Source organism: Prionailurus viverrinus, chromosome C1 (assembly GCF_022837055.1).
Source record: "Prionailurus viverrinus isolate Anna chromosome C1, UM_Priviv_1.0, whole genome shotgun sequence".
Lineage (NCBI taxonomy): Eukaryota > Metazoa > Chordata > Mammalia > Carnivora > Felidae > Prionailurus > Prionailurus viverrinus.
The window spans coordinates 35,498,417-35,524,911 of NC_062568.1; the positions used below are offsets into that span (position 1 = coordinate 35,498,417).

A 26,495-nucleotide genomic window follows, 5' to 3' on the forward strand; every position below is an offset into this window, starting at 1 on the left:
TGATTTTTTTTTTTTAGAATATATTGGAGAAAGATGATAAATGCAGAATTGACAAGACTTGGTGATTGGTTGTAGAGATGCAGGAGATGGATGGCTATGATATTTATATTGGGAGCAGGCTATCAATAAGATACAGAGCTAACACTTAAGCCATCACAATACTAAGGACTTTATGAGTATCACAATTAATCATAGAGGAATTAATGATGAAGGCATTATTATTATTAGAACTATTTCCCACATGAGGAAATTGAATCAGAGAGGTTAAGAAGCTTGGCCAAGGTCAAATAGAGGTGATAGACCCAGTCTTTGAACCTAGGCATTCTAATTCCAGAGCCTGTATTTGTCACTACTTTCAATCAACAAACTATAAATTGAAAGAATTTTGAATGGCCAAGCTAATTTCAAATCAAAGTAATATCCAGAGGGATATGTGAGTTAGGTATACATCAGGATTCATTAATGGTCTCAGAGCTCATGATGTAATATGGATGAAATTAGTATACATGTGGTATTTGGAATTATGTAAATAGATAATGCTATCTAGTAGACAACACTTTTTAGACAGAGAGTGGATATAGCATAGAAATTATGAAAATCTCTTCAGTTAATTTCCAGAGTACCTCAAGAATGGTAATTTTAGATTGCTGTTTGAATTTTCCAACTTTGTAAAATTTTTATTTTTAGAAAGGAATATGTAATAAATAGCTGTTTGCAGGAAGTTTTTCTTGTAAAGTAAATTATTTAGCATCTTACTATTGAGGATTTCTTCAAAGAGATGTGAAGAAAGAATTTATAATTTATAAGAAATATCCTACTGGTCTTTCTGTTTACTACAACTAGGAGTTATAGGTCATAATAGTTTATAAAATGTAACCTATCTGGTACATAAGCATGCCAAATTGACTACATAATCTATCATCTATCTATCTGTCTGTGTATCTATCTATCTATCTATCTATCTATCAATCAACTGGAGGATCAAATTCTTGCCTCCCTGGCAGTGGTGGAAAATCATAGTATTCATACAGATGTGTGGCAAACACTCGCTGGTAATTTTCACTGGTTGAACCCCTCCACTTGGTCCTGCACTACTGAGTGGGGTTTCTTGGGTGTTGCAATTGTTGCTATAATTATTCTTTTTATTATAGTCTGCCAAACTGGAATGAAAGCACTATCTATGGCTAGGGACATCAAGCACGCCTACACTGCTCAATTATCTCAAAGCCTGATAGCTGCTCCCCTACAAAAAACAAAAAGGGGAAAATGTTGGGATTATTACTCAGGATGGTGAGATTATACACAACGCTTGGCTAGCTGAAATGTAACATGGAGATTTCTGGTAGGCTGCAGTTAAGCTTGGGAAGAGGTGGGTCTCTTGGAATGCCAGGGCTTGCATAACCTCCTTGACTGCCAAATGCTGGGCGGGCTGGGGTGGGGTAGCAGACTGTCCTTCCCAGGTGTGGGAAACTCTGTTATGTGTATGTTTATACATTGTGTACAAAGTTTGGGAAAACAGTAGGACACATAGACTCTTGTGGTATATCTCTGATTGGATTATTCTCTTGTGATTGTTCACCTTTAAGTCATGCACCCTTTGTTTTTGCATGCCTGAAATGTTATACGCCCTCTGTACACAACAAGCCAACTGAGATTTGTGATTGGCCTGACACTGCAATAAATGAGAATGTGAGTGAGGCAAACTGGGGTCTTTTTCTGCAAACTTTGGCCCCCATGCCTTCTCCTCTCTTTCTTAGCCAAGTGTGGAGTAATGTTTCATCCCTCAGCACAGGGTTTGCTGGCCATTTCAGGCATCTATCTACCTCTCTTACATGCTTTCATTAGTGCTTATAATTAATAGTTTACAAAGTCACACTCATTAAATGCACTTTTATATTGATATTCATGAAAAGACACTTGCACTATTAACATGGAGTAAAGTGAGGGTGTCTGAAAAAGGAGCAGAAACATAGCACTAGATTCTTGATTACTGGCCTGCACTTTGAGATCCATGTCTGGGAATGTTTGACTATAGTGGTGAGCTGCCTGGGGGATGGGGAATAGGAGAAAGGAAGCAACTTAGCACAGCTTTCCTTTTCCTTCCTTTACAACACTCTACTTTTCAATCCACTCTCCACCGCTATTTTAGTTCAATTAATATTAATTAGAGTTCAGCTTTAAAGTGTTAAGATATCAATTCACTTGCTCCTTAAATGAAAAAAGATTGAAGTTCTTTTGAATTTTTAAATGATAACTGTAATATTTTGTATGCATTGATGGTTTCTCCATTTCACCTATCATATTAAGGTAATTCTTCAGAGATTCTGAGTAGGGAGAATATGTCATGCAGAAGATAAAATGGGGCATGTTAAAAGAAAGAAAGAAAGAAAGAAAGAAAGAAAGAAAGAGAAAGAAAAAGAACATTTTAAGGCACTTCACAATATTTCTTTGTTGATAAAATATATAGTATTTTAGCAGTACAAAATATAAAAATAGAATTAAATATTTAATTAAATAGAGGAAATAAATTATACCTGAATCCAAAATAAAGGAAACTTTGTTCTGATTTAATGAAATATACGTTTAGTGGGGATCTTACTTGATCATATGTTGCAAGAAAGAATAGAATTCTCATTTTTATTATCTGATAAAATGTGTCCAGAAATTGTATGCTCTACTAGAGAATTGGGAAGCTAATGTAGGCAGTACTTTCTGCTCTAAATTTATGCTTCAAATTACATTGCATTTGTAATTATAAAACATTTTTTTTTCTCATTTAAGTTGACTTTAATTTGTGGCTATGTTGAATTAGGTAAGGACTTTCAGTGTTATTGTCCACAGAAGAGATATTTGGATGGGAGTACCAAATGTATCACAGTTGGTGAGATACTACCTGTTAAACAAAACCTATCTAAAGCAAATGATCTCTCTGATAACTGAAGCCTCTTAAAGGCAGGTGCCAGAAAATTAGCAGATCATTTTCTCCTTCTAGTAAAATCTGATGATAGATGTCCTTTGTATAGAGGCATGGAGGCTAAAATAACCTTGAACCTTAAAGCATCAAGGTGAATAAATGTTTGTGTGACAAAAGTTAAAATAGCTCTATAGTACAGCAGGTAATGTAGACAGCAACTAGGCTGATTTTGTAAGTTAGTATGAAAGGAATTCAGTTCACCACTCTTATACACTCTCTAGTACTTTTTGTTTCCTTACAACTGACTCCTTGACACTTTGGTAACTGGTGTCTCATTGCTGTGAGGTTCTAGGTCACTGTTAAATGTTAACTGACAAAGACTTAAAATTTAATCTTTCCATTAGAGTTTACATGCTTAACAGTCATTTTTGTAAACCAAACTCTTACGGTCCAAAGAATTGCTCATTCTGGGATTTAAATTCTGTGGGAGAAGGAGGAAGTATAAAGTCCTATAGGCCTCTGACCCTGCATTGTGTGTTAAATTAAGTTAAAGAAATAATTTTTATTTATGCCAACAACTTTATTTAACCATCAGAGTGCCAGCTTAATGTAATCTTGTGAATTAATGTCATTACATTATAGAATAAATTTTTGTTGAATACTTTTTTCTCCTGCTGTTAAGTCTGCCCTTTTGTCAGTAACTTACAGTGGGTGACTATTTGTACAGAGGACTTCGCACATGAAGTATAATTGCAGTTATTAAATAATAGATTTCCCTTGTATACTTTTCTCAGTGATTTGGAAAGGCAAAAGATTTGTTCAGAACTTTACAATACCAAGGACATATTTTAAATGCAAGAAAGGAATAAAGTCATATATATATGTATATGTATGTATATGCATATATATATATATGACTAGATTTATGCATTATAGATAAAAGGACAGACAAAGATTATTTTGCATTCGGACATAAAACTCAATGAAAGTTTAGATTCAAGTACAGAATTTTAAGATTTATTGAAAGTGAACCTTCTCCTTACAGCTAAAATGAATATGGATTGAATTTAACCTCCTACCTAAAACATATGAGCAGCAACCACAAAAATAAGACTAATGACATGATTCCTATGATCCTACAGCTATGGCCTTGAGAGAATTTTGAGTCAGTGATACAAGAAGGGAGAACCCAGATGGAAACCGGTGAACTCCCTGAAGTGAGGAGACAGAATTGGGAGTCCAGGGAAACCAAAGCAGCTATATAGTTCACAGGAAAGAATATTAGAAAGGAGAGTGGTACACAAAGCTGTAATTCTGGAGATGGGCAAAAAGTCCATCTGGAAAATTCAGTTGAGTACTGATCAGCATATACATGTGGGTCACTACTCGAGGATAGGGAAAGATCAACCCAACAAGTTTAGAGGTAACATGCCTAGTGCCCAAAAAGGGTGAATACAGTTGGTTTCCACAGGCAAACTGGAAACGGGGCATTGTGTAGAGTGTGCAGAAGTATCTTGTCTAAGTCTTTGAGAAAAATGAGCTTTAGACAGAGTGCTGTTCCAGTTTTATCCAACAAAATTTCAGAACAAGATCTCCCCACTCCCATTCAAATTGTTTCCAATCACATCCTAGAAAAAATCTCAAGTTTATGGGGAAACATAAATATTCTGCACCCAGGAAGCTAAAATTCATAATGTCTGATGTTCAATAAAAAAAATTGGCAATCTGGCAAAGAAGCAAGAAAATATAACCCACGATGAGAAAAAAAAAAATTAGTCAACTGAAACTGACTCAGAACTGACACACGTATTAGACTTACCAGCCAAGATCATTAAAGTGTATTAACTGGATTCCATATGTTCACAAAGTTAGATAAAAACAGGGGGAAAATGTGTATATATAAACCCTAGGCAGTAATTCATGGGAAATTGATAGCACTAAACACTTGTATTAAAAAAGATAAAAAGTCTCAAATCAGTGCTTTCAGCATCCACCTTCAGAAAATAGAAAAAGAAAAGCAAATTAAACCCAGGGTGAATAGAAGAAAGAATAATAATGATCAGTGTGAAAATGTGTTAAATAGAATCAACAGAAAAACAATAGAGAAAATCAATGAAAATGAAAGGTAGTTTTTTGAAAAGGTTAAAGAATGTGTTGACCACTAGCCAGAATAATTGGGGGAAGAAAAACAAGAGGATTCAAATTAATATTATAAATAAACACGTGTTTTAAATTTTAAAATTTGTTTATAGAAGCAGGCAGAAAATAAGTTTCACCACACTAGAGGAACTATAATAAAGAAGGTTAAAAGGACACTGGAAAAAAACGATAACAGAAATATATGCTTTAGCTAAAAGTAAAGATTAGGGAAAGATGAAAAAAACACAAACAAACAAACACACAAACACTTGCACCTGCAACACTGGCTGTCAGTAGAATTTTAAAATAAATATAAGGGGTCTACCCTGAGACTAATCTTTTTATTATTATTTTTTTTATTATGTTCGAGAATGTCTCATAGTTTCTTAGTAGCTAATTAACTATAAAAGGAAATAGTTGAATTAGCTAATTAAAACACTTGGAAGCATTTTATAGGAGAACAAAAGTAAAAGGTACACTATGACTAATTGTCTCCCCAAAGCCACATTGTAGGCAAGAAAGCAGTGGAATGATAGCTTGATAGTGTGCTGAGAAAATAGAATTGTCTACCCAGACAATCACTCTTTTGGGATTTAAGGTATGGTAAATACAATTTCACAAAAAGATATATGGAACATGTCACACAGAGACCTTCACCCAAAGAACTACATGAAGATACTCTTTATGACAAACGAAATCGAACCCTACAGGCTATAATGTGGTGCAAGAGGCAGTGGTGAAGAATCAGTCCGTAAGCATAGACGCTACATGAAAACTGACTGAGGGAAAAATAGTGAGTGTGCCAAGATGGGAATGGGGACTGGTGTAGACTAAATGTGGTTTTTTAGTTTATGACTGCTGCTGTAACAAATTACACACATTTAGGGGCTGGAAATAACACAAATTTATTATATTAAAGTCCTGAAGTTCAGAAATCTGAAATGGACATCATTAGGCTAAAATCCAGGGGTGATAGGGTTGCATTCCTTCTGGAGCTTCCAGATGAGCATCTGTTTCCTTCCCCTTTCCTTCTTCCAGAGGCTGCCTTCATCTTTTTGGTTCTGCCCTCCTTCTAGCAATCTTATCATTTTGATCTGTTCTTCAGTTGCCAATCTCCTTCCTGTCACTCCCCTGCCTCCCTCTTTCACATATAAGCACTCTGTGATACATTGAGCTCACCCAGATAATACAGGATAATTTTCCCATTTCAAGATTTTCAATCACATATGCAAAGTCAAACATATGCAAAATCCCTCTTGCCATGTAAGGTAACATATTCACAGGTTCTGGGAATTTAGATGTGAACATCTTTGGGGATGGGAGAAGCGTTACTCTACCTACTGCAGGAAGTATTAAAATCCAAAACACATAAGAAAGATGGGGAAGGGGAGGATAGGAGCTAAAATATTTTGAAGACCTTGCTTGTATTTCTTGAAAAGAGAATGCTAATTCATTTCATACTTTAGTGAATCAATTTTCTTGAGAAGTACACATGTTAAAAATGCAGCGTATGTCATGAAAACCAGTGGAAGGAATAAAGGGGTTTTAAAAATGGATTTATCCGGTATATAAGGAAATAAATAAGAGCATAACAAAATATCGAAAAAGATGATGAGTTTGAAAAATGTCAGCAATACAAATGTAAAAGGACAAAACCACCAGTGTGTGGACAGGTATATTCAGATAAAATTAAAAATAAAATGGTCATACCTAAAACATAAGGGTATTGGAAGTTTAAAAATAAAATTATGGTAAAAGATAGGCTCTAAAAAAGAAAAAAGAAACAAACTGGTGTAGGTGGATTAGTGGTTCTAAACCAGGGTCAGTTTTGCACCCCAGGAGACAATTGGCAATGTCTTGAGATATCTTTGTCACAAATTTTGTGTGTGTATGTGGGGGGGGGGGCTGTTTTAAGTACTGTAGCTTTATAATCAATCTTTAAATCAAGTAGTTTTTTTTTTTAACATTTATTTATTCTTTTGAGACAGAGCATGAACGGGGGAGGGTCAGAGAGAGGGAGACACAGAATCTGAAACAGGCTCCAGGCTCTGAGCTGTCAGCACAGAGCCCGACGTGGGGCTCGAACTCACGGACCACGACATCATGACCTGAGCTGAAGCCGGCCGCTTAACTGACTGAGCCACCCAGGAGCCCCTCAAGTAGTTTTAAGTATTCCAATTTTCTTCTTCAAAGTTATTTTGGCTGAATAAACAAAAAACAAAATACTTTTAGCCAACAACTGTGGAATATACGTTCTTTTAAAATTCATATGGAACATTCACAAATTAAAACTACCTTCTAAGCCATAAAACAATTACCGTTAATAAATTGAAAATAATCGAAATTACTTATAGGACATATTAGCTTATGAAAATGAAATGAACAAAAAAAGCACAATAATTGAATGGTCATGAAAAAATATTCAAGTACTTGAAAATCAGACAACTTTCTTCTAAATAATCCATGAATAAAAACAAGGAAATTAGAAATTACTATAAAGTGAATAAAACCAATACCACAACATATCCAAATTTGTAGATTGCACCTTAGTAATGCTTGGAGGAAAATTACAGCATTATATGCTTATCATTGCACCACTAAAATTCCAATAAAACTCCCTTTGCACAACTACCTTGTGAGATTGATCATGGAGGAAAAAATCTAGGAGGGGAAACTAAAAAGATATCATTTGGAAGAAAAATTTCTTTTTTTTTTCAACGTTTTTTATTTATTTTTTGGTGACAGAGAGAGACAGAGCATGAACGGGGGAGGGGCAGAGAGAGAGGGAGACACAGAATCTGAAGCAGACTCCTGGCTCTGAGCTGTCAGCACAGAGCCCAGCATGGGGCTCGAACTCACAAATTGTGAGATCATGACCTGGGCCGAAGTCAGACACCCAACCGACCAAGCCACCCAGGCACCCCAAGAATCCCATTTCTTGTACTACCTCCCTACCCCATTGTTTATGGCTTTTTCAACTGTAAATAAAAGACACAAATTAACATAAAGCAAAAGGTAGGTTTGGTAGTTTATGCAAACTGCAGAAAGAGTGATACTCCTTATTCCTATGAAATCATGTCTTTTTATTGATTGCAACTCACTTCCCTATTTTTCTGACAACCATGGAAATGGCAAAAATGCTCAGACTAAACATAATGCAATGATATCTCCTATAAATTTAAGTTCATTCAAAGGAAAGAGCAAACAAGCAAACCTGGTGTCATATTCATATATTACATTCAATTCCACATCCAGATTTTCTCATAGATTTCATAATTATTTTTAGGTGTGGTTCTCCTTAATATTGTATACCATATAAATATTCATGCCTCAGTGTACTCTAGTTTTAATGGCAAATGCAAACAGGATCACCGTTATGAACTCCCTCTGAAAAAATAAGAAAAGGGTAAGAACATACTGTGATCTCTGATCCACATACTGTATTTCCTGGACAGTAATATTAAAGATTCATCTCTCTGGAGCTGGCGTAAATTTCCTGATTTACTAATGTAACTGAACACATTCTTATGCGGTATGTATCGGTTATTTCCATTGCGCAATTTCTTCCAAGCCCAGAGCTGAGTGGGGTGACAAATCTCTTGTTAGGATCTGGACCACTTTAGCTTCCTACTTTTTGTTGATGTGATTATGAGGATCTTGGAATTGACTTGGAGACTGTTAGAGTCTGGATTTATCTTCAAAAAACAAAACAAAACAAAACAACAACAACAATAAAAACAACAAAAAATAAAAATCTTTTTTTTTAACCTTCATTGGTTTGCTGTTTATTTTATCCTAAATGGCCATTAGGAATTAAAGAAAAAAATGAAATAAAGTTGGGTCAGGAATCTGAATTCAGAATTGAATATTGAAGAATCTATCTCTTCCTATCTCCTGTAGCCTCTTTTTAATAGAGTTTCTCTAGACTTTTGCATTGGAAAAAAAAGGTGGGGGGAAGCAATAGCCTCTTCTGATAAACATAGATAATCTGTCCACTTGGACACAGTCTCCTTACTAACAATTCCAAACAGTGGGAATAATTATCCTTGTGAGGAAAAGATACACAATGAGGTACTTAGGAGGAATCAGACGAATCAGCTTCTATGCTTCCTCTAGCGCTCCGGTCATTGTCCGTTTTTGTTCTAGAACTGTAATGTAGATTTGAAATTTAGGCATTTGCAGTTTGGCAGGGTGCCTGATTGACTTGTATGGTCTTGTGTTACTTGTCATGGATAGAGCACTTGTCTTTCTTTTTCCTTTCTAACAGACTAGCTTCGATAGAATCTTAACTCATTTGAAGTAATTCATTGAAGACTGCAAGAGGTAGCCAAAAATACCCCAAAAGTTGGGTAGATTTCTTCCAAGTCCTCCTAAACTGAAAACTGAAAAAGCACAAGGTCTGAGACATAGGCAATGATGTTGTCATATGTATCACTGCCAGATTTAGTGTAGGACTTGGAGTCAGTTTTACTGAGCAGTTATGTTTATGTGCCTGTATAGTTCTTTCACCAGATAGTTCACTGGTTTTTTTTGTTTTGTTTTGTTTTTGTTTTTGTTTTTAAATTTATTTATTTTTAAGAGGCAGAAACAGAGCATGAGCAGGGAAGGGGCAGAGAAAGAGGGAGACCCAGAATCTGAAGCAGGCTCCAGGCTCTGAGCTGTCAGCACAGAGCCCTACGTGGGGCTCCAACCCACGAACTGGGAGTTCATGACCTGAGCCCAAGTCAGATGCTTACCTGACTGACCCATCCAGGCACCCCAGACAGTTCACTTTTTGAGTTACTTCTACATTTGGTTCCGTATGTTAACTTTAAATCTTCGTTGACTTAATTACAATCTCCTCCACAGTTCGAGTGCCATCCGCGTTATCTGTGGATATTGATGTTCTGGCTGCTGAGGGAACCCCAGCTAGCATTCATAGCCCGGGGCATTCTGCTTGTGCCCTCAGTTTCCGTGATGAACTGAGGAGGCAGGGAGGGGGGAAACAGACATGGGAGTAGTCAAGAGGAGAGAAATAGAGGGCAACTGCTGTGGGAATAAATTTAAAAGTGTTCCTGCTGGAATTATGGATGTTTGAAAGACAAGCAGCCAAATGTGTTCATAAAGACACTTACTGAGGGAGCTGGCAGCTGTGTTTTGTCAAGCAGTTAGAAGCCGGAATCTTAGGATAAGGCTGTAGAGAATAAGGGATAGAATTAGGAACTTCTGATCCTGAGGGAGCAGATGAATTTCTGCTTCACAACTTCCCCTCACTGGGAAAGAAATGGGGAAAGAGTCTTTCATTTTGACTGAGACAGGAAGTTCATGGGGCTACTCACCTTCATATGCGGTGCTGTTCAGAGGCCTTGAAAGTGAGCGTGTATTTCCTTGTAGGACATTTATCCTTGTAGACATTTCAGGTGGATTTTTATGCCAGAAAGATGAGCATAACCACCAAGAAGCAATCAAGACTCTTTTAGGCTTGGCTGTACATCAGTGACATGTAATACTACTTCTTAAGTAACTACTTAAGAAAAACATAAAAAATGCTTCTCACTAATTATCCCATCACTTAACTGATGCCTGCACAGGAACTGATGGCTTGTGGCTGATTCTGCATAGGGGCAAGTATGAAGGATGAGATGAGTGCTATGATCAGGGATCTTTCGCAACAAAAAGTTAAAAAATTCTGAACTACATGTGTTTTCCTCGATGATGATAGACAGTGTGAGCATTCCATAATTGGCAGCCTACATATTTAAGGGTCTCAAGAACTCAGCATTACTATCTTGTCAAAATAAAAAGAAGACTTTTGCAAAGTCTGCTGCGAAAGTAACCTAGTGAGAGACTGAATAGACAAATAGAGTAGACTGATCCAGTGATAGATGGGAGAATGGTCAGACCATCTATAGAAATAGGACCCTGACCCACAACCAGTCCAGAAAACCAATCTCTATTCTATAGTGACCAACCCAGGAAGCCATCCTGCTGTAAATTCAGAGTTACAGAAGGTCAGACTGCTATCTCCACCAGCAATCCAAAATCCAAACAGTAGCCCCTGTAACATTTGGATTCAAATAGACAGAACTTAGTTAATAACTGGCAGCTTCTTTAATTTTTGTCCCTGCTTCTAACTTCTGACCAACTAGAATAAGCCAAAGATGTACCCTTAACCTATCACATAAAATGTTCCACTTCTAGTTAAAGAAATCTACAATTTCTGTGTACCAAAAGCCTTCAATGAGGGTAGGCCTGAAGCCTTCCTTTTTCCCCACTATAAAACTTTTCTACTTCTCTGCCTCCCTTTGAGTTTCTGCCAAAATGCAAATGGTTGTGGCTGACATCTACAGCAGTCTCTTAATAAATATGCTCCTCTTGTTTTCATTTGGTAGATCTTCATTTATTTTCCCACTGCTATATCACAGACCCCTTTATAGCAGTTTTACAAAGTGAACAAAAAAATTTTTTTTGAAGACAGTGATGAGGATTTTGCATTCTCTCTCTACTTCCTCGATCTGACAGACTTACTCTTGAATTCAGCATCAAGGAACATACTTTTTATTTTGTAAAGCTCCATTTATTAACCTTGTATTTCACATCAAAACTGTAGGTGTGCTCTAATATCTAAAACTTTCATTTATCTTTTGCATTTATAGAATCTACTGTTTATCTCCATTTATTTAGTGTTTCAAATGCTTATTTTAAGGATTGTAGTTTTCAATTTTTGGATTTTCAGTTGGTTCTTTGTCATAATTACCTGTACTTGATTCTCAGGTAAAAGATCCCTGATCTGCTTTATAGATTTGGGGTTTTATTTTGTGTATGCTCATATCTACTCTACATATTTGAGAATTTAACGTTCTAATTTTCAAGCACTTTCAGATTGCTGTATTATTTTTATTTCTATGGCATAGATTCTTCCATCTTTCAAGTTTATCAAAGAACTTTATTAGTATTAGTTTCTTTATACATGTGTGATCAGGTGTTGGGAGTTTATTATGTCTTGAGGGAGCTTCCATTTTCTCTCAACTTCTTTCTCCCTTTGCTGTTTTGTGATTCCATGATTATCTCATACAATGACCTCCAGATTTCCAAGCCATTAGTCTAGTAGCTCGACTTTCACTCCATGATACTATTGTCCTGTAAACCCATCAAGCCTACATAGGCAACAATCCACTTCCTAGTTCCCAGTTACTGTCTCACAGCAAGAAAACTCTGTCAGCAGTTGCTCGTTTTTCTGTATTCATTGATGAGAGGGTGAGCGGGATTCTAATTATTGGCTTCACATAGAAAAGTTGGTTCTAGGTCTTCTTTCACATGAGGTGTAATCAGTTTCATTTTTACATAGGAGTAAACTTTGTGTGTCCACTGCTTGCTTTTGGGCTCTGGATCCTTCCGTCGCACCCTTACTACCTAAGTCACAGCTTCACTCTGAGTTTCTTTTTTTCTTTTTTTAAGTTTCTTTATTTATTTTGACACACACACGCACAGAGAGAGAGAGAGAGAGAGAGAGAGAGAGAATGAGCAAAGGAGGGCATGGAGAGAAGTGGAGAGATAGAGAGAAGGGGATCTGAAGCAGGCTCTGGGCCAACATCAGAGAGCTCAACACAGGGCTCGAACTCACGAACCCCAAGATCATGATCTGAGCCAAAGTCGGATGCTTAACCAACTGAGCCACCTAGGCACCCCTTCACTCTGTTTCTTGTTCTGTTTCTTATTAAGGGAGATGTTTTGCTTTGTGTTAGAATGTGGCTATATATTATTTATTTTTTAAAGTTTTATTATTTGAACAAGGGTATATACATTGATATTTTTAGGTGCACCACATAGTGTTTTGACAATTCTGTACATTGTGCAATGCTCACCATGATGAGTATAGTTACCGTCTGTCACCATAGAATGCTATTACGATATTATTAACCATATTCCCTATCCTGTACTTTTCATCTCTGTGACTTATTTCATTTATTTATAATTGGAAGTTTGTACCCTTTAATCTCCTTTACCTATTTTTCCCATCCTCCAATCTCCCCTTCCTTTGGCAACTACCAGGCTGTTCTCTGCATTTGTGAGCCTATTTGTTTTTTGTTTACTTATTTGTTTATTTGCTTTGTTTTGCTTTGTTTTGTTGTTTTATTTATTTATTTTTTTATTTATGAATCTTTTTTTTTATATATGAAATTTATTGACAAATTGGTTTCCATACAACACCCAGTGCTCATCCCAAAAGGTGCCCTCCTCAATACCCATCACCCACCCTCTCCTCCCTCCCACCCCCCATCAACCCTCAGTTTGTTCTCAGTTTTCAACAGTCTCTTATGCTTTGGCTCTCTCCCATTCTAACCTCTTTTTTTTTTTTCCTTCCCCTCCCCCATGGGTTCCTGTTAAGTTTCTCAGGATCCACATAAGAGTGAAACCATATGGTATCTGTCTTTCTCTGTATGGCTTATTTCACTTAGCATCACACTCTCCAGTTCCATCCACGTTGCTACAAAAGGCCATATTTCATTTTTTCTCATTGCCACGTAATATTGCATTGTGTATATAAACCACAATTTCTTTATCCATTCATCAGTTGATGGACATTTAGGCTCTTTCCATAATTTGACTATTGTTGAGAGTGCTGCTATGAACATTGGGGTACAAGTGGCCCTATGCATCAGTACTCCTGTATCCTTTGGATAAATTCCTATGTTTCGTTGTTTTAGATGCCACATATAAATGAAATCATGTGGTATTTTTCTTTCTCTGATTATTTCACTTAGCATGATATCCTCTAGGCCCTTCTATGTTGTTTCAAAGACCAAGATCTCATTCCTTTTTTCGTGGCTAAGTGATATTCCATCGTATATATAGACTGCATCTCCTTTATCCATTCATCTATTGATGCTCGCTTATGTTACTTCCATATCTTGCCTGTTGTAAATAATGCTGCAATGAACATAGGGTTGCACATGTCTTTTTGAATCAGTTTTCATTTTCTGTAGTGGAATTACTAGAACATATGGTACTTCTATTTCTAATTTTTTGAGGAACCCCCATACTCTCTTCCACAGTAGTCATATCAATTTACAATCCTAAACTGTGCACAGGGCTTTTCTTTACTCCACACACTTGAAAACACTGGTTATTTCTTGTCTTTTGGATACTAGCCATTCTGACTGGTGTGACGTGATACTTCACTGTGGTTTTGATATGCATTTCTCTGATGATTAGTGATGTTGAGCATCTTAATATTTAAAATATTTTATTTGTAATTTATTTTTATTTGTACCAGATAAAAGTGCTTATAAATTGTGTGCTGTATCGATAAACGATTCATCAGCTGTTTCATTGCCTGTATCAACTGAACTGTTTTTTTCCTTCAGCTTTACTGAGACTTTATTGATAAATAACAATGGTATATCCGAAAGATGTATTTTGACTGGAGAGTTATTTCAAAATAATGGTAAACATACATTTTCTGTGTCTTTAGGTTTACTGCTTCCTGGCTGCCCAGTATAGCTTGGATAAGATGATAAGCTTTGAAGTCTGATATAGATTCGAGTACCAGTGGTTCCACTTAGGAGTGATCTGACATTCAACAAATTAATTAGACCTTTTCAACCTTCAGTTCCCTCACATGTAAAGTGAGAATAACAAAGTTACCCATATCATAAGATTCATGGAGTTAAATAACAAATATATAGTGCTTACCATGGTGCCTCGTATGTAGCAAACACTAGATACTACTGCTATTGCTGTAGTTGTCGTTCTCAAACTGAGACCTAAATGCCTTCATTTCTTCTTTCTTTATTCACTTATCTAGCTAGCTAGCTATCATCTATTTAAATCAACAATTGTGTTTTTCAATTTCCCATCCACTGTTTTGTGTTTTTTGGTTATTGGTTTGGTCATTTTAATCTGGTTGTGAAATTGGTATATGCAAAACTTCACTTTATAGTTCAAAGTTTTTTTTTTCCTTTTAAAGGAAGGACTACTAATTTAATGCACAATAATTTTTGAAAACACAAAAGGAATATTTATTTATAAACCAAATTATGCTTGGTCATAGGGGACATGGATCTTAGAAATAAATATTGATGCATACATGTCACGCTCTTAGTATTACATAGAGAACCCTGGTTTAGGGAGGAGTACATACCCAAGGCCATATTCACAATCAGACTTGGTAAATACTCATTTAATAAATACTATTGCTGTAGTTTTCCATAAGACTTTTATTTTATTCTGGTGAGTAATAGATGAAACATACAATTAATGAAGATAAATTATATTCCCATCAATAGAATAATCCAAGTTTAAATCTCATTTTACAATTTTGAATCTATATAAAACATAAAAATTATAGAATTACAGAGATATTTGGTTAATCAAATGCAGAGTTAGTGCAGGATTTACATTTGCATTATGATTTTATTATAAAATAGTATACTTATAATTAAATGCCATAACACCATTTATGAAGGACAAATTTTAATGCCTAAGACTCTAATAATATCCTGTTATTATAGGATCATATGCAATGCAGTAGAATCTTGTTGTTAAGCAAAAAGTCTATAAAGTAAAACACACACACACACACACACACACACACACACAATCTTTTACATTGAGTCAATTGTGTTTTCCAAATAAGGACTAGAAAGGGAATCTACTGATATTATATTTTATTTCCCATCTCAAAAGCATTCACCATTTGCTGAGTTTTTCCTCTTAAACTAAATTCTGTCATTATTCTGCACAAATAATGATATGCTTTTTTACTTCATGAGAGTTCATTCAGAGGGAAGATAATGCTTTTTTCTTAAAAACAGTAAAATTATATCACTCTATGCTTTATTTATAAATCATACAAACTATTTTTTGCACTTAGATTTGTAAAAGTGGACAGAAATTCTTTAAAATATATATATTTTGTAAGTTCTGCATGTTTTGATTGTGTATACTTGTGGCTATTTAAAACTTGATTTTAATAGCTGTATTTTTTTTAATGGTAAGATAAAGTCAAATTAATCTTAGTTTTAGTGAAACTATGACCTTTGAGTTTACAGACAACATCTGGAGGAAACAGCTGGGTAACTGATCAGGTGTTTTTTCAAGTAGAAGTGCAATGTGGTGTTCCTGTGGTACTGTTTAGAGATTTTCAATTCTCACATCATGTAACACACAGTGGTGCTATTAATTAGAAACTGATGGAAAGCCAGAAATAAATCCTTATGTCAAGTAGAATGTCTTACATGGAGGAGATTCGAAAGTCATGCAACTTTCTGAAATTGAAATGTTCAGGTTAACAGCAAGGAGAACAGACTCCCTGCTACCAAGTCAATGTTTTCCAAAAGCTAAATGTTAATTTCTCTAATGCCTAGTTTGTCTTTTAAATGCATAACATCAAAATGGACTTTCCTGTTTAAAAAAAAAAGTGTTCCAAAAAGAAACTATTAAATTGCTCGAGTTCCATTGTATGTGCCTTATAAAATAAATTCAAATATTATGCATTTCCTACTACTGCAGACTTAATAGCTACAAAATTAATGTTGTCCCCTTTCACTACAGTGCATTTGCTTTTTCTCGATGTAGTATATTACTACAGTATATATACAGTAGTATATTACTACATCATAATTCAGAAATAAGTCATAAACTTCAATATCATCTTTGGCTGGTAGACTGGACTTTTCCTAAAATGTCTAACAGGATCTGTGGTCTTAACGCCTGCCCTAACACATTGGATAGTTACTAGTGCCAGTTTCTTATCTACTTCATCTGTGACACATCTGGCTGTGTCAAGCTTGATTTACCATTAAAAATGTACAGGTCATTGCTACTCAGTGTGTAGTATGTGAAGCAGTAGCCTGGACACCACCTGAAAGCCTGTTAAGAATGCAGGATCTTAGGTCCTACCCTGGACTTACTGAATCAGAATCTGTATTATCTCAGGGTATCTGGATGATTTGTCTGCACATTAAAGCTTGGGAAGCCTTGGAGCATTGGTGATCTGCCATGGCTGTACATTAATGTGCTTATAGAGTTTGCGTAGATAGCATCACCTGAACCCCATCACTGAAAGAAAATACTTGGATGAGGTTTGGGGGGGTGGAGGATGGGGTAAGCATCTACATTTTTTAAAAGATCCCAGGGGATTTTGATGCAAAGAGAAATTTAATTCTGATAACATCAGCATTATCTAAGTATGCCTGTGTAAATGCACGTTCCTGGATCTTTCTCCAGAGATATGTTTGGAAGTCCCCAAACTATCATCCTGCAGTCCACAATAAACCAATGGCCTTATTAAAGCTGTTATAAAATTTTCTGACCTTTCACACAATTACCTAAAACAATTACAATGTTTTCTAGATGTATATGGAATAAAAATAATATAGGTAGGTACGAATGTCTTCAGACATATTTAATTAAGGTTAGGTGCCATATATATATATATATATATATATATATATATATATATATATATATTTTTTTTTTTACAATTCTTTCAACTTTGACTTCACCGGCATCAATTCACCCTTGGGTAGAAAAATGCCTTTAATACTTACAGAGGTCACTCATTTTCTCATATCACACTCACTAGAGGTTTTTGTTTGTTTGTTTTTGTAAGAAGAGTAAAGAAACTTTCCCAGAAAGTCTTAATGAATATATCCTTCATACTTGTTTGTAAGCTAACCGTTGCAACCAGGTCATTTGCTACTTAGCTTAAGCCCACGGGGGATTTCAGGACTGCTACAACACATGGGAAAGGTGAAATCTACCAAAGGAAAACCAGGGTACTTGGATGAAGAGAAAAGAACTCTATCCTGGAGAAGAAGCCAGCGGATATTTATTCTAGAGGTGTTTTGTTAAATGTACTTTGAAGAATTAGACTTGGTAAATAGCTATGTATTTTCAAAATACAATACTTTGGATTCAATAAAAAGTTTGCATAACAGAAATATGCACTCTGGAAAAAAATTACAAACTTTTTAATTTGTAATAATAAATAATCTTTTTCTCCAGTTTTTTGAGAAATAATTAAAATGCTTTACTATTTAAATTTAAGGCATACAGCAAGATGGTTTGACTTACATACATATATTATGAAATGTTTGATTACCACAGTAGGTTCAGCTAACATCCATCTTCTCATATAGATAATATAAAAAGAAAAGAAAGAAGAAAAGAATAAAGGGAAAAAAATTATCCTTGTGATAAGAACTCTTAGGAATTACACTCTTAACAGCTTTTCTACATATCATACAGCACTATTAGCTATAGTCATCGTGCTGTACATTACATCCCTAGTAATTAATTGTCTTATAACTGGAAGTTTGTTCCTTTAAAAAATTTTTTTAGGGGCACCTGGGTGGCCCAGTCGGTTAAGCGTCCGACTTCAGCCAGGTCACGATCTCGCGGTCCGTGAGTTCGAGCCCCGCGTCAGGCTCTGGGCTGATGGCTCAGAGCCTGGAGCCTGTTTCCGATTCTGTGTCTCCCTCTCTCTCTGCCCCTCCCCCGTTCATGCTCTGTCTCTCTCTGTCCCAAAAATAAATAAACGTTGAAAAAAAAATAAATAAATAAATGATATTTTTTTAATCTTTATTTATTTTTGAGACAGAGACAGAATGCAAGCGGGGAAGAAACAGAGAGAGAGGGAGACACAGAATCCAAAGTAGGCTCCAGGCTCTGAGCTGTTAGCACAGAGCCCCACGTGGGGCTCAAACTCAGGAACTGAGAGATCATGACCTGAGCCAAAGTCAGAAGCTTAACTGACTGAGCCATCCAGGTGCCCCAGATCATTTGGAAGTTTGTTCCTTTTGACCACCTTCCTCCAATTCCTTCTTCCCCTAACCCTGACCTCTAGTAAATAGAAGTCTGATATCTTTTTCTCTAGATTTTTTGTTTGGTTTGGTTTGATTTGATTTCACATGTAAGTGTTAAAGTATTTGTCTTTAAATGTTTAATTTATTTCACTTAACTTTCAAGGTCCATCCATGTCATCACAAATGGCAGAAATTCCTCATTTTTTATGACTGAATAATATTCCATCACACACACGCACAAATCCCACACTTCTTTATCTATTCATCCATCGATGGACACTTAGGTTATTTCTGTCTTGGCTCTTGTACATAATACTGCTATAAACGTGAGGGAACACACATCTTTTTGAGTTAGCATTTTCCATTATATGTGGACATATTCACAGAAGAGGAGTTGCTGGATCATTTGGAAGTTCTAATTTTGAATTTTTGAAGATCCTTTATACTGTTTTCTATAGGTGCGAATACCAATTTGCTTGCCCACCAGCAGTGCGTAAGGGTTCTTTTTCTCTGCATCCATGTATAAACATTGTTATCATTTGTCTTTTTTATCAAGGCCATTCTAACAGGCATGAGGTGATATCTCATTGTGCTTTTAATTTGCATTTTCTTTTTTTTTTTAATTTTTTTCAATGTTTATTTATTTTTGAGACAGAGAGAGACAGAGCATGAACGGGGGAGGGGCAGAGAGAGAGGGAGACACAGAATCGGAAGCAGGCTCCAGGCTCTGAGCCGTCAGCACAGAGCCCGACGCGGGGCTTGAACTCACGGACCGTGAGATCATGACCTGAGCTGAAGTCGGCCGCTTAACCGACTGAGCCACCCAGGCGCCCCTTAATTTGCATTTTCTTAATGACTAATTACACTCAGCATTGTTTCATGTGCTTGTTGGTCTTTTGTATATCTTCTTTTAATAGGATTTTTTTTTTTCAACGTTTATTTATTTTTGGGACAGAGAGAGACAGAGCATGAACGGGGGAGGGGCAGAGAGAGAGGGAGACACAGAGTCGGATACAGGCTCCAGGCTCTGAGCCGTCAGCCCAGAGCCCGACGCGGGGCTCGAACTCACAGACCGCGAGATTGCGACCTGGCTGAAGTCGGACGCTTAACCGACTGCGCCACCCAGGCGCCCCTTGTATATCTTCTTTTGAAGATATATCTGTTCAGGTCCTTTGTTCATTTTTTTAATTGGGTTATTTGAGGTTTTTTGTTTTTTTGTGGTTTTTTTTTTTTTTTTTGCTATGTTTGAGTTGTGTGAGTTCTTTATATATTTTGGATATTAACCCCTTATCAGATATGTGGTTTGCAAATATTTTTTTCCCAATCCATAGGTTATCTTTTCACTTCGTTGATGGTTTCTTTCACTGTGCAGAAGCTTTTTAGTTTGATGCAGTTTCACTTTTTTAGTTTTCATTTTGTTGCTTGGGCCTCAAGTGCCATGTTTGAAAACGTATTACCAAGACCCATGTGAAGGAGATTTGTTCTTATAATCTTGTTTAAGAGTTTCATGGTTTCAGGGCTTACATTGCATGTAAGTCTTTAATCCATTACTAGTCAACTTTTGTAAGTGGTGTAAGATATGGGCTCAGTTTCATTCCTCTACATGTGAATATTGAATTATCCCAGTGCTATGTATTGAAGAGACTGTCTTTTCTCCAGTGAGTATTTTGGCTCCCTGGTCAAATAGTGGTTGACCATATATGTTTAGGTTTCTTTTGGAATTCTTGATTCTATTCCATTGGTCTATCCCTATGTGTTTTTATGCTGGTACCAGACCGTTTTCATGACCACAACTTTATATAATATAATTTGAAATCAGGAAGTGTGGTACCTCCTGTTGCTTTGTTCTCTCTCAGGATTTCTGTAACTATTCGGGGTCTTTTGTGGTTTTATATAAAATTTAGGGTTTTTTTTTTCCATCCCTATAAAATATGCCATTAGAATCTTTTTTTTTTAATTTTTTTTTTATTTTTATTTTTGAGAGAGAGAGAGACACAGAGTATGAGCAGGGAAGGGGCAGAGACAGAGGGAGACACAGAATTTGAAGCAGGCTCCAGGCTCTGAGCTGTCATCACAGAGCCCCATGCAGGGTTTGAACCCACAAATGATGGGAATATGACCTGAGCTGAAGTCAGACACTCAACCAACTGAGCCACCCAGGCGCCCCTATGCTATTAGAATCTTGATAGAGACTGCAGTCAGTCTCTAGATAGATGGCTTTTATAATATTGCTATTTTAACAATATTAGTTCTTCCAATCCCAAATTGGGATGCCTTCCCATTTACTGGTGTGTCTTCTGTTTCTTTTACCAGTATCTTATAGTATTCAGAGTAGAGACCTTGAAGCTCCTTAGTTAAATTTATTCTAAGTGTTGTTTTTGATGCTAATATAAATGGGATTGAAATCTTTCTTTTTCAGAAAATTTGCTGTTGGTGTATAGAAATGCTATTAACTTTTAAAAAATATTAATGTTTATTTATTCTTGAGAAAGAGAGAGAGAGCGAGTGAGCATGAGTGGGGGAGGGACAGAGCAAGAGAGGGACACAGAATCTGAAGCAGGCTCCGGGCTGTGAGCTGTCAGCACAGAGCCCCGACACAGGGCTTGAACTCATGAGCTGTAAGATCATGACCTGAGCTAAGTCGGACGCTTAACTGACTGAGTCATCCAGGCACTCCCTAACTTTTCTATATTAATGTTGTATCCTGCAACTTGACTGAACTCATTGATTAGACTAACAGGTTTTTTTGTTTGAGTCTTTAAGATTTTCTATATGTAAATCATGTTGTATGGAAAAGATAAATTTTTATATGGAAAAGATAAATTTTAACTTTTTCCTTTCCAATTCTGATACTATTTATTTATTTATTTATTTATTTATTTATCTTGCCTGATTGTTCTAGCTAGGACTCCCAGCACTATGGCGAATAGCAGTGGTGAGAGTCGGCACCCTTGTCTTGTTCCTGATCTTAAAGAAAACTTTAACATCTTTCACAACTGAGTATGATATTAATTGTGGGCTCATCATGTATGGCCTTTATTATCTTGAGATATGTTTCTTCCATGACTACTCTGTTGAATTTTTATCATGAGTGGGGGTTAAATTTGTTGAATGAGTTTTCTGCATCTACTGAGGTGATAATATGATTATTTTCTTTTATTCTATTAATAAAATGTATCTCACTGATTGATTTCCATATGTTGAACCATTCTTGCATCCCAGGTATTAATCCCACCCAATTATGGTGAATGATCCCTTTAGTGTGCTGTTGAATTTGGTTTGCTAGTATTTTGCTGATAATTTTTGCATTCATATTCATCAGGGACACTGGCCTATAGTTTTCTTTTCTAGTGTTCTTATTTGGTTTTGGTGTCAGGATGATGCTGGTATCATAAAATGAGTTTGGGAGTGTTCCCTCCTTTTCAATTTTTTAAATAATTTTGAGAAGGATTGGTGTTAATTTTTCTTTAAATGTTTGGTAAAAATCATCAGTGAAGCCGTTTTGTTTTGGGCTTTTTTTTTATTGTTGTTGAGAGGGTTTAATTACTAGTTATTGGTCTATATAGATTTTCTATTTCTTCCTGATTCAGGCTTGGAGAGTTGTATATTTCTAAGACATTTTTTTTCATTTTTTTTAGCTTGTACAGTTTGTTTGCATATAGTTATTCATAGCAGCCTCACGATCCTTTGAATTTCTTTGGTGTCAGTTATAATGTCCTTTTTCATTTATAACTTTGTTGGTTTGGATTCTTTCTCTTTTTTCTTAGTTTAGCTAAAGGTTTGTCAATTTTATCTTTTCAAAAAACCAACTTTTAGTTTAGTTACTTTTTTCTATTTTTTTGTTTTCTGTATGTTATTTATTTTTTTTAAAAATTAATGTTTATTTATTTTTGAAAGACAGAGCCAAAGCTCATGGGGGAAGGGCAGAGAGAGAGAGAGAGAGAGAGAGAGAGAGAGACAGAATCTAAAGCAGGCTCCAGGCTCCAAGCTGTCAGGACAGAGCCTGACATGGGGCTCGAACACATGAACTGTAAGATCATAACCTGAAAGTTGGATGCTTAACCAACTGAGTCACCCAGGCACCCCTATATTATTTATTTCTGCTCTAACCTTTATTATTTCCTTTCTTTTGCTAACTTTAGACTCAGTTTGTGCTTTTTTTTTTTCTAATTTCTTAAGGCATATCGTTAGGTTGTTTATTTGGGATCTTTTTTTGCTTATTGATGTTGGTGTTTATTGCTATGAACTTCCCTCATAGACCTGCTTTTTCTCGCATCCCATAAATTCTGGTGTGTTGTGTTTCCTGTTCCATCTCAGAAACCTTTTTTTTTCCATCTTTAATTTCCTCTTAATCCATGGGCTGTTCAGAAGAGTGTTACTTTCATTTTTCAACTCTAGAATTTTTGTTTCTTACATTTTCCTTGTCAAACTATTTTTTTTCCTTTCATGTCCTAGTCTTTTATTTGTTAAACGATAATCTTTTATAATAAATGCCAAAGAAAAGCAACAAGCAAAAGCAGGGGATTTGCATAGTATGTGGGAAATGACTAAGCCATGGCAGACCAGATGTTCCTGTTTTGTTTTGTGGGGCCAGGAGTCTGCAATATGGTGTGCTCATCTTCTCCCCCACAATGGTGTCAAACAGCTTAGATGGGAGGCTGAATGCAATGACTTGTCCTAATTTTTGCTATTCAGCCATTTTTCTTGATCTTCTCTCTGACTCCATGCATTCCAGACCGTTCAATGGATTTGTAATAAACTTCGAGGATGAAGGGAAATTTCTGGCTCATTGTTTGCCTAAAATCTTGGATTGTGTTCATCTTATTAAACAAAAAAATATGCTCCAAAAACACCCACAAGTTCAACTACTAAAACTCCTTTAAAGATCTTCTTTTCCAGTGGTTCCATAGCACGGGCCATCATATAACCAACAGGCAGGTGCGTGGTGGGAATGGAGAATTGTTTATTGTTTACAATGTTGTACCTGAGGTGCTTACATGCGGGAAAACTATTTGTTTGATTCATGCATTGTTTTCCTAATTTTGTTAGTTGCCTATCTATGTTTCCTTATAGTTCACTGAACTGCCTTAAGAGGATTATCTAAATTCTTTGTCTGAAAGTTCATAGATTTTCATTTTTGTTAGGTCTGTTATTAGACCTCTATTAGTTTCTTTGGTGGTGTCATATTTACCTGATTTTTAGTGATCCTTGATTCTTTACGTTGGTATTTGTGCATTGGAGTAGTTCGGCTCCTCTTCCAGACTTTACAGGTTTGCTATGGAGAGACAGTTCTTCTTCACCAGTCAGCTCAGTTCGGGTTTCTTGGTGTGACTGCTGGTATTGTCTTTGTACAAGTGGGAATGCTATTATGGTTTATTTTGGGAGGAGGCAACTGTTTGAGTTCTGAAGATAGTGATGAGGTGGGGGCATCCCACTGGTTGAGAACAGTAGCTAAGACTGCTGACTTGGTTCCCTACCCATGTGAGTCTGTAGGATGGCTCTGCAGTTCCTTGAATTCTTTGGTCAGACTTACTAGATGATTGACACTAAATACTGTGTTAGGTAATAGATAGGGATATGAATTAGCTTCAGTGCCCTGGCCTACTATCCTACAGGCCCAGGGCCTGTACAGCACAACATGTGGGAGCTTGAATCAGGTGTCAGTGTGTACTGAATTCCCTGGTCAGGTGAGGCCCCTGGCTTTGCTCTGCAGACAAGGAAAGCCATGGTCTGTGGTCTCAGTTCAAGTGCCACTGTACTTTGGGCTATTGAATTGACTATCCAGTGTCCTGTGTTAGATTTCCTGGTCAGAAAAGCTGAATACTGTATTCTGTGATAAGAAGGGATTAAATTAGATTTCCTGCTTGGACACAGTGAGAGAAGCAGCTCTAAAACTTTACTAGCTCTTCTTAGTTTGTTGTCTTAAGTCAACCAGCACCTCAAGTGTTTTGGCTAAATAGGACCACCGACCTTGCCCTGGGGGCGATTGGCTCTGTTTTGCTGACTCTTGGCTCAAGTGCCACTGAGCTGCTCAGCTTCCAGGAGTTGTCACAGGCCTTCTAATCAGATAGAGTGAGAAGACTTTCACCACACAGGGCGGGGCTATGTCTCAGCCCCCTTGCCTGGGAATCAGGGGGAGATGATACTCCAGGCTACTCTTAGTTTTCCAAACAGGCTCTCCGAGTGAGGAGGACTAGGAGCTACCCTCAGCCTAGGCACTGAATTAATCCCCCTGCCTGTGCATAGTCAGGAGCCTCCATGTCAAGTACTAGCTTTGCTTTGGAGCAAATCAGTTCTGTCTGCCCACCTCTTGGCTCAAGGGCCACTGAGTTGTATAACTTCCAGGAGTTGTCACCTGCTCACCAGGTGAAATGGGCGAAAGACACTTTCTACAATGAGTGGTGCCGTGACTTAGCACCTTGCCTGGATGTGAGCAAACCAGACTCTTGGGCTGGCACAACTCGGTATTTGAGAATACAAATGAGGCAGATCTGTACTCTGCCAAGTTCCCTGGTCAGAGTATGCCCCAAATTGGTCCTGTTGGTGGGTGAAGCCACTGTTGGAATTACTACTGAGGCCCTATAGGTATAAACTTGGTCTGCCAAGATCCTAGTGCTGGTTTTTGGAAGCACTCCTATCCCCCGCACCTACCAGTAGTCAGATTCCCAATGGGTGGGAACTGAAGATTTCCTGGCAATCACCACGGTGTAAGATCAGAGTAAGAGCCCCCCAAAAATGACCCACAAAGTGTACCCCAAGATGACCCACAAAAGGCTGGTTGTCACCTATGTTCTCTTTTCCCAAGGGAGGAGCTGAAGGCTCAGGAGATCTGTGTGGGTGGAGTTCTGCTGGCCTGGAGGATGGGGAATGTGCTCAATGTTTAGCTGATTCTTTTACCCTTCTAATGTGGTCTGTCATGTCTCTCAGATTGAGGGGGTACTTCAAGCTCAACCCCATATTCTAGGATTCTTTCAATGGTATCCTCTTTTGAATAGATGTTACTTGTTCTTCTTGTGAGGGGGGAGCAAAGTTGGGAATGACCTATGTTGCCATTTTGGTGATGTCACTCCCTAAATAATACAGGAAAATAAAATGTCTTGACTAAAGTCCTGAATGTAGTATCTATCTTTAATTGGTACATAGCCAAGTAAAAAAAATATTTGTTTCTCAAATTTTTTTTCATTTTTATGCAATGAAAAACTGTTTTTGCTTGTTTCAGTATATATTTAAATTCTAGTCACAGACTCAATTTCACCATATGAAATTTTATAGTACGAATTCCATGTTACATTTGAGATAATCAATCATGTTTCAATGTAATCCACATTGCATAGAAGACTTTTATTATGAACATTATCGTTGTAGTATAGTAAAGTGCATTGTTAATGAAGCATGGAAAAGGAATAATTTCAACTAATAGGCATATACGTCAAATTTCAATTAGGACTATGTTGGAATCCAAAAAGAGATATGAGCATGTAAATTTAAACCTTTGACCTTCACCATAAAGAACAAGGTCTGAGAGAGAAATTAAACTATTTTGATGTAGCATACAAATTTGAATAAATTAATGTGTCCTGAACTCTGTCATGACTCTTAGACTGCATATGATTTTTTAAAATTTTATATACTTGCAGCTTATGACTTTGAAC

General features: G+C 36.7%; 1 pseudogene; it reads right to left on the reverse strand.

The window, feature by feature from the left end:
- Positions 1-23,520: 23,520 nt before the first annotated feature.
- LOC125171555 (protein CEBPZOS-like) lies at positions 23,521-23,763 on the reverse strand (annotated as a pseudogene).
- Positions 23,764-26,495: the final 2,732 nt, after the last annotated feature.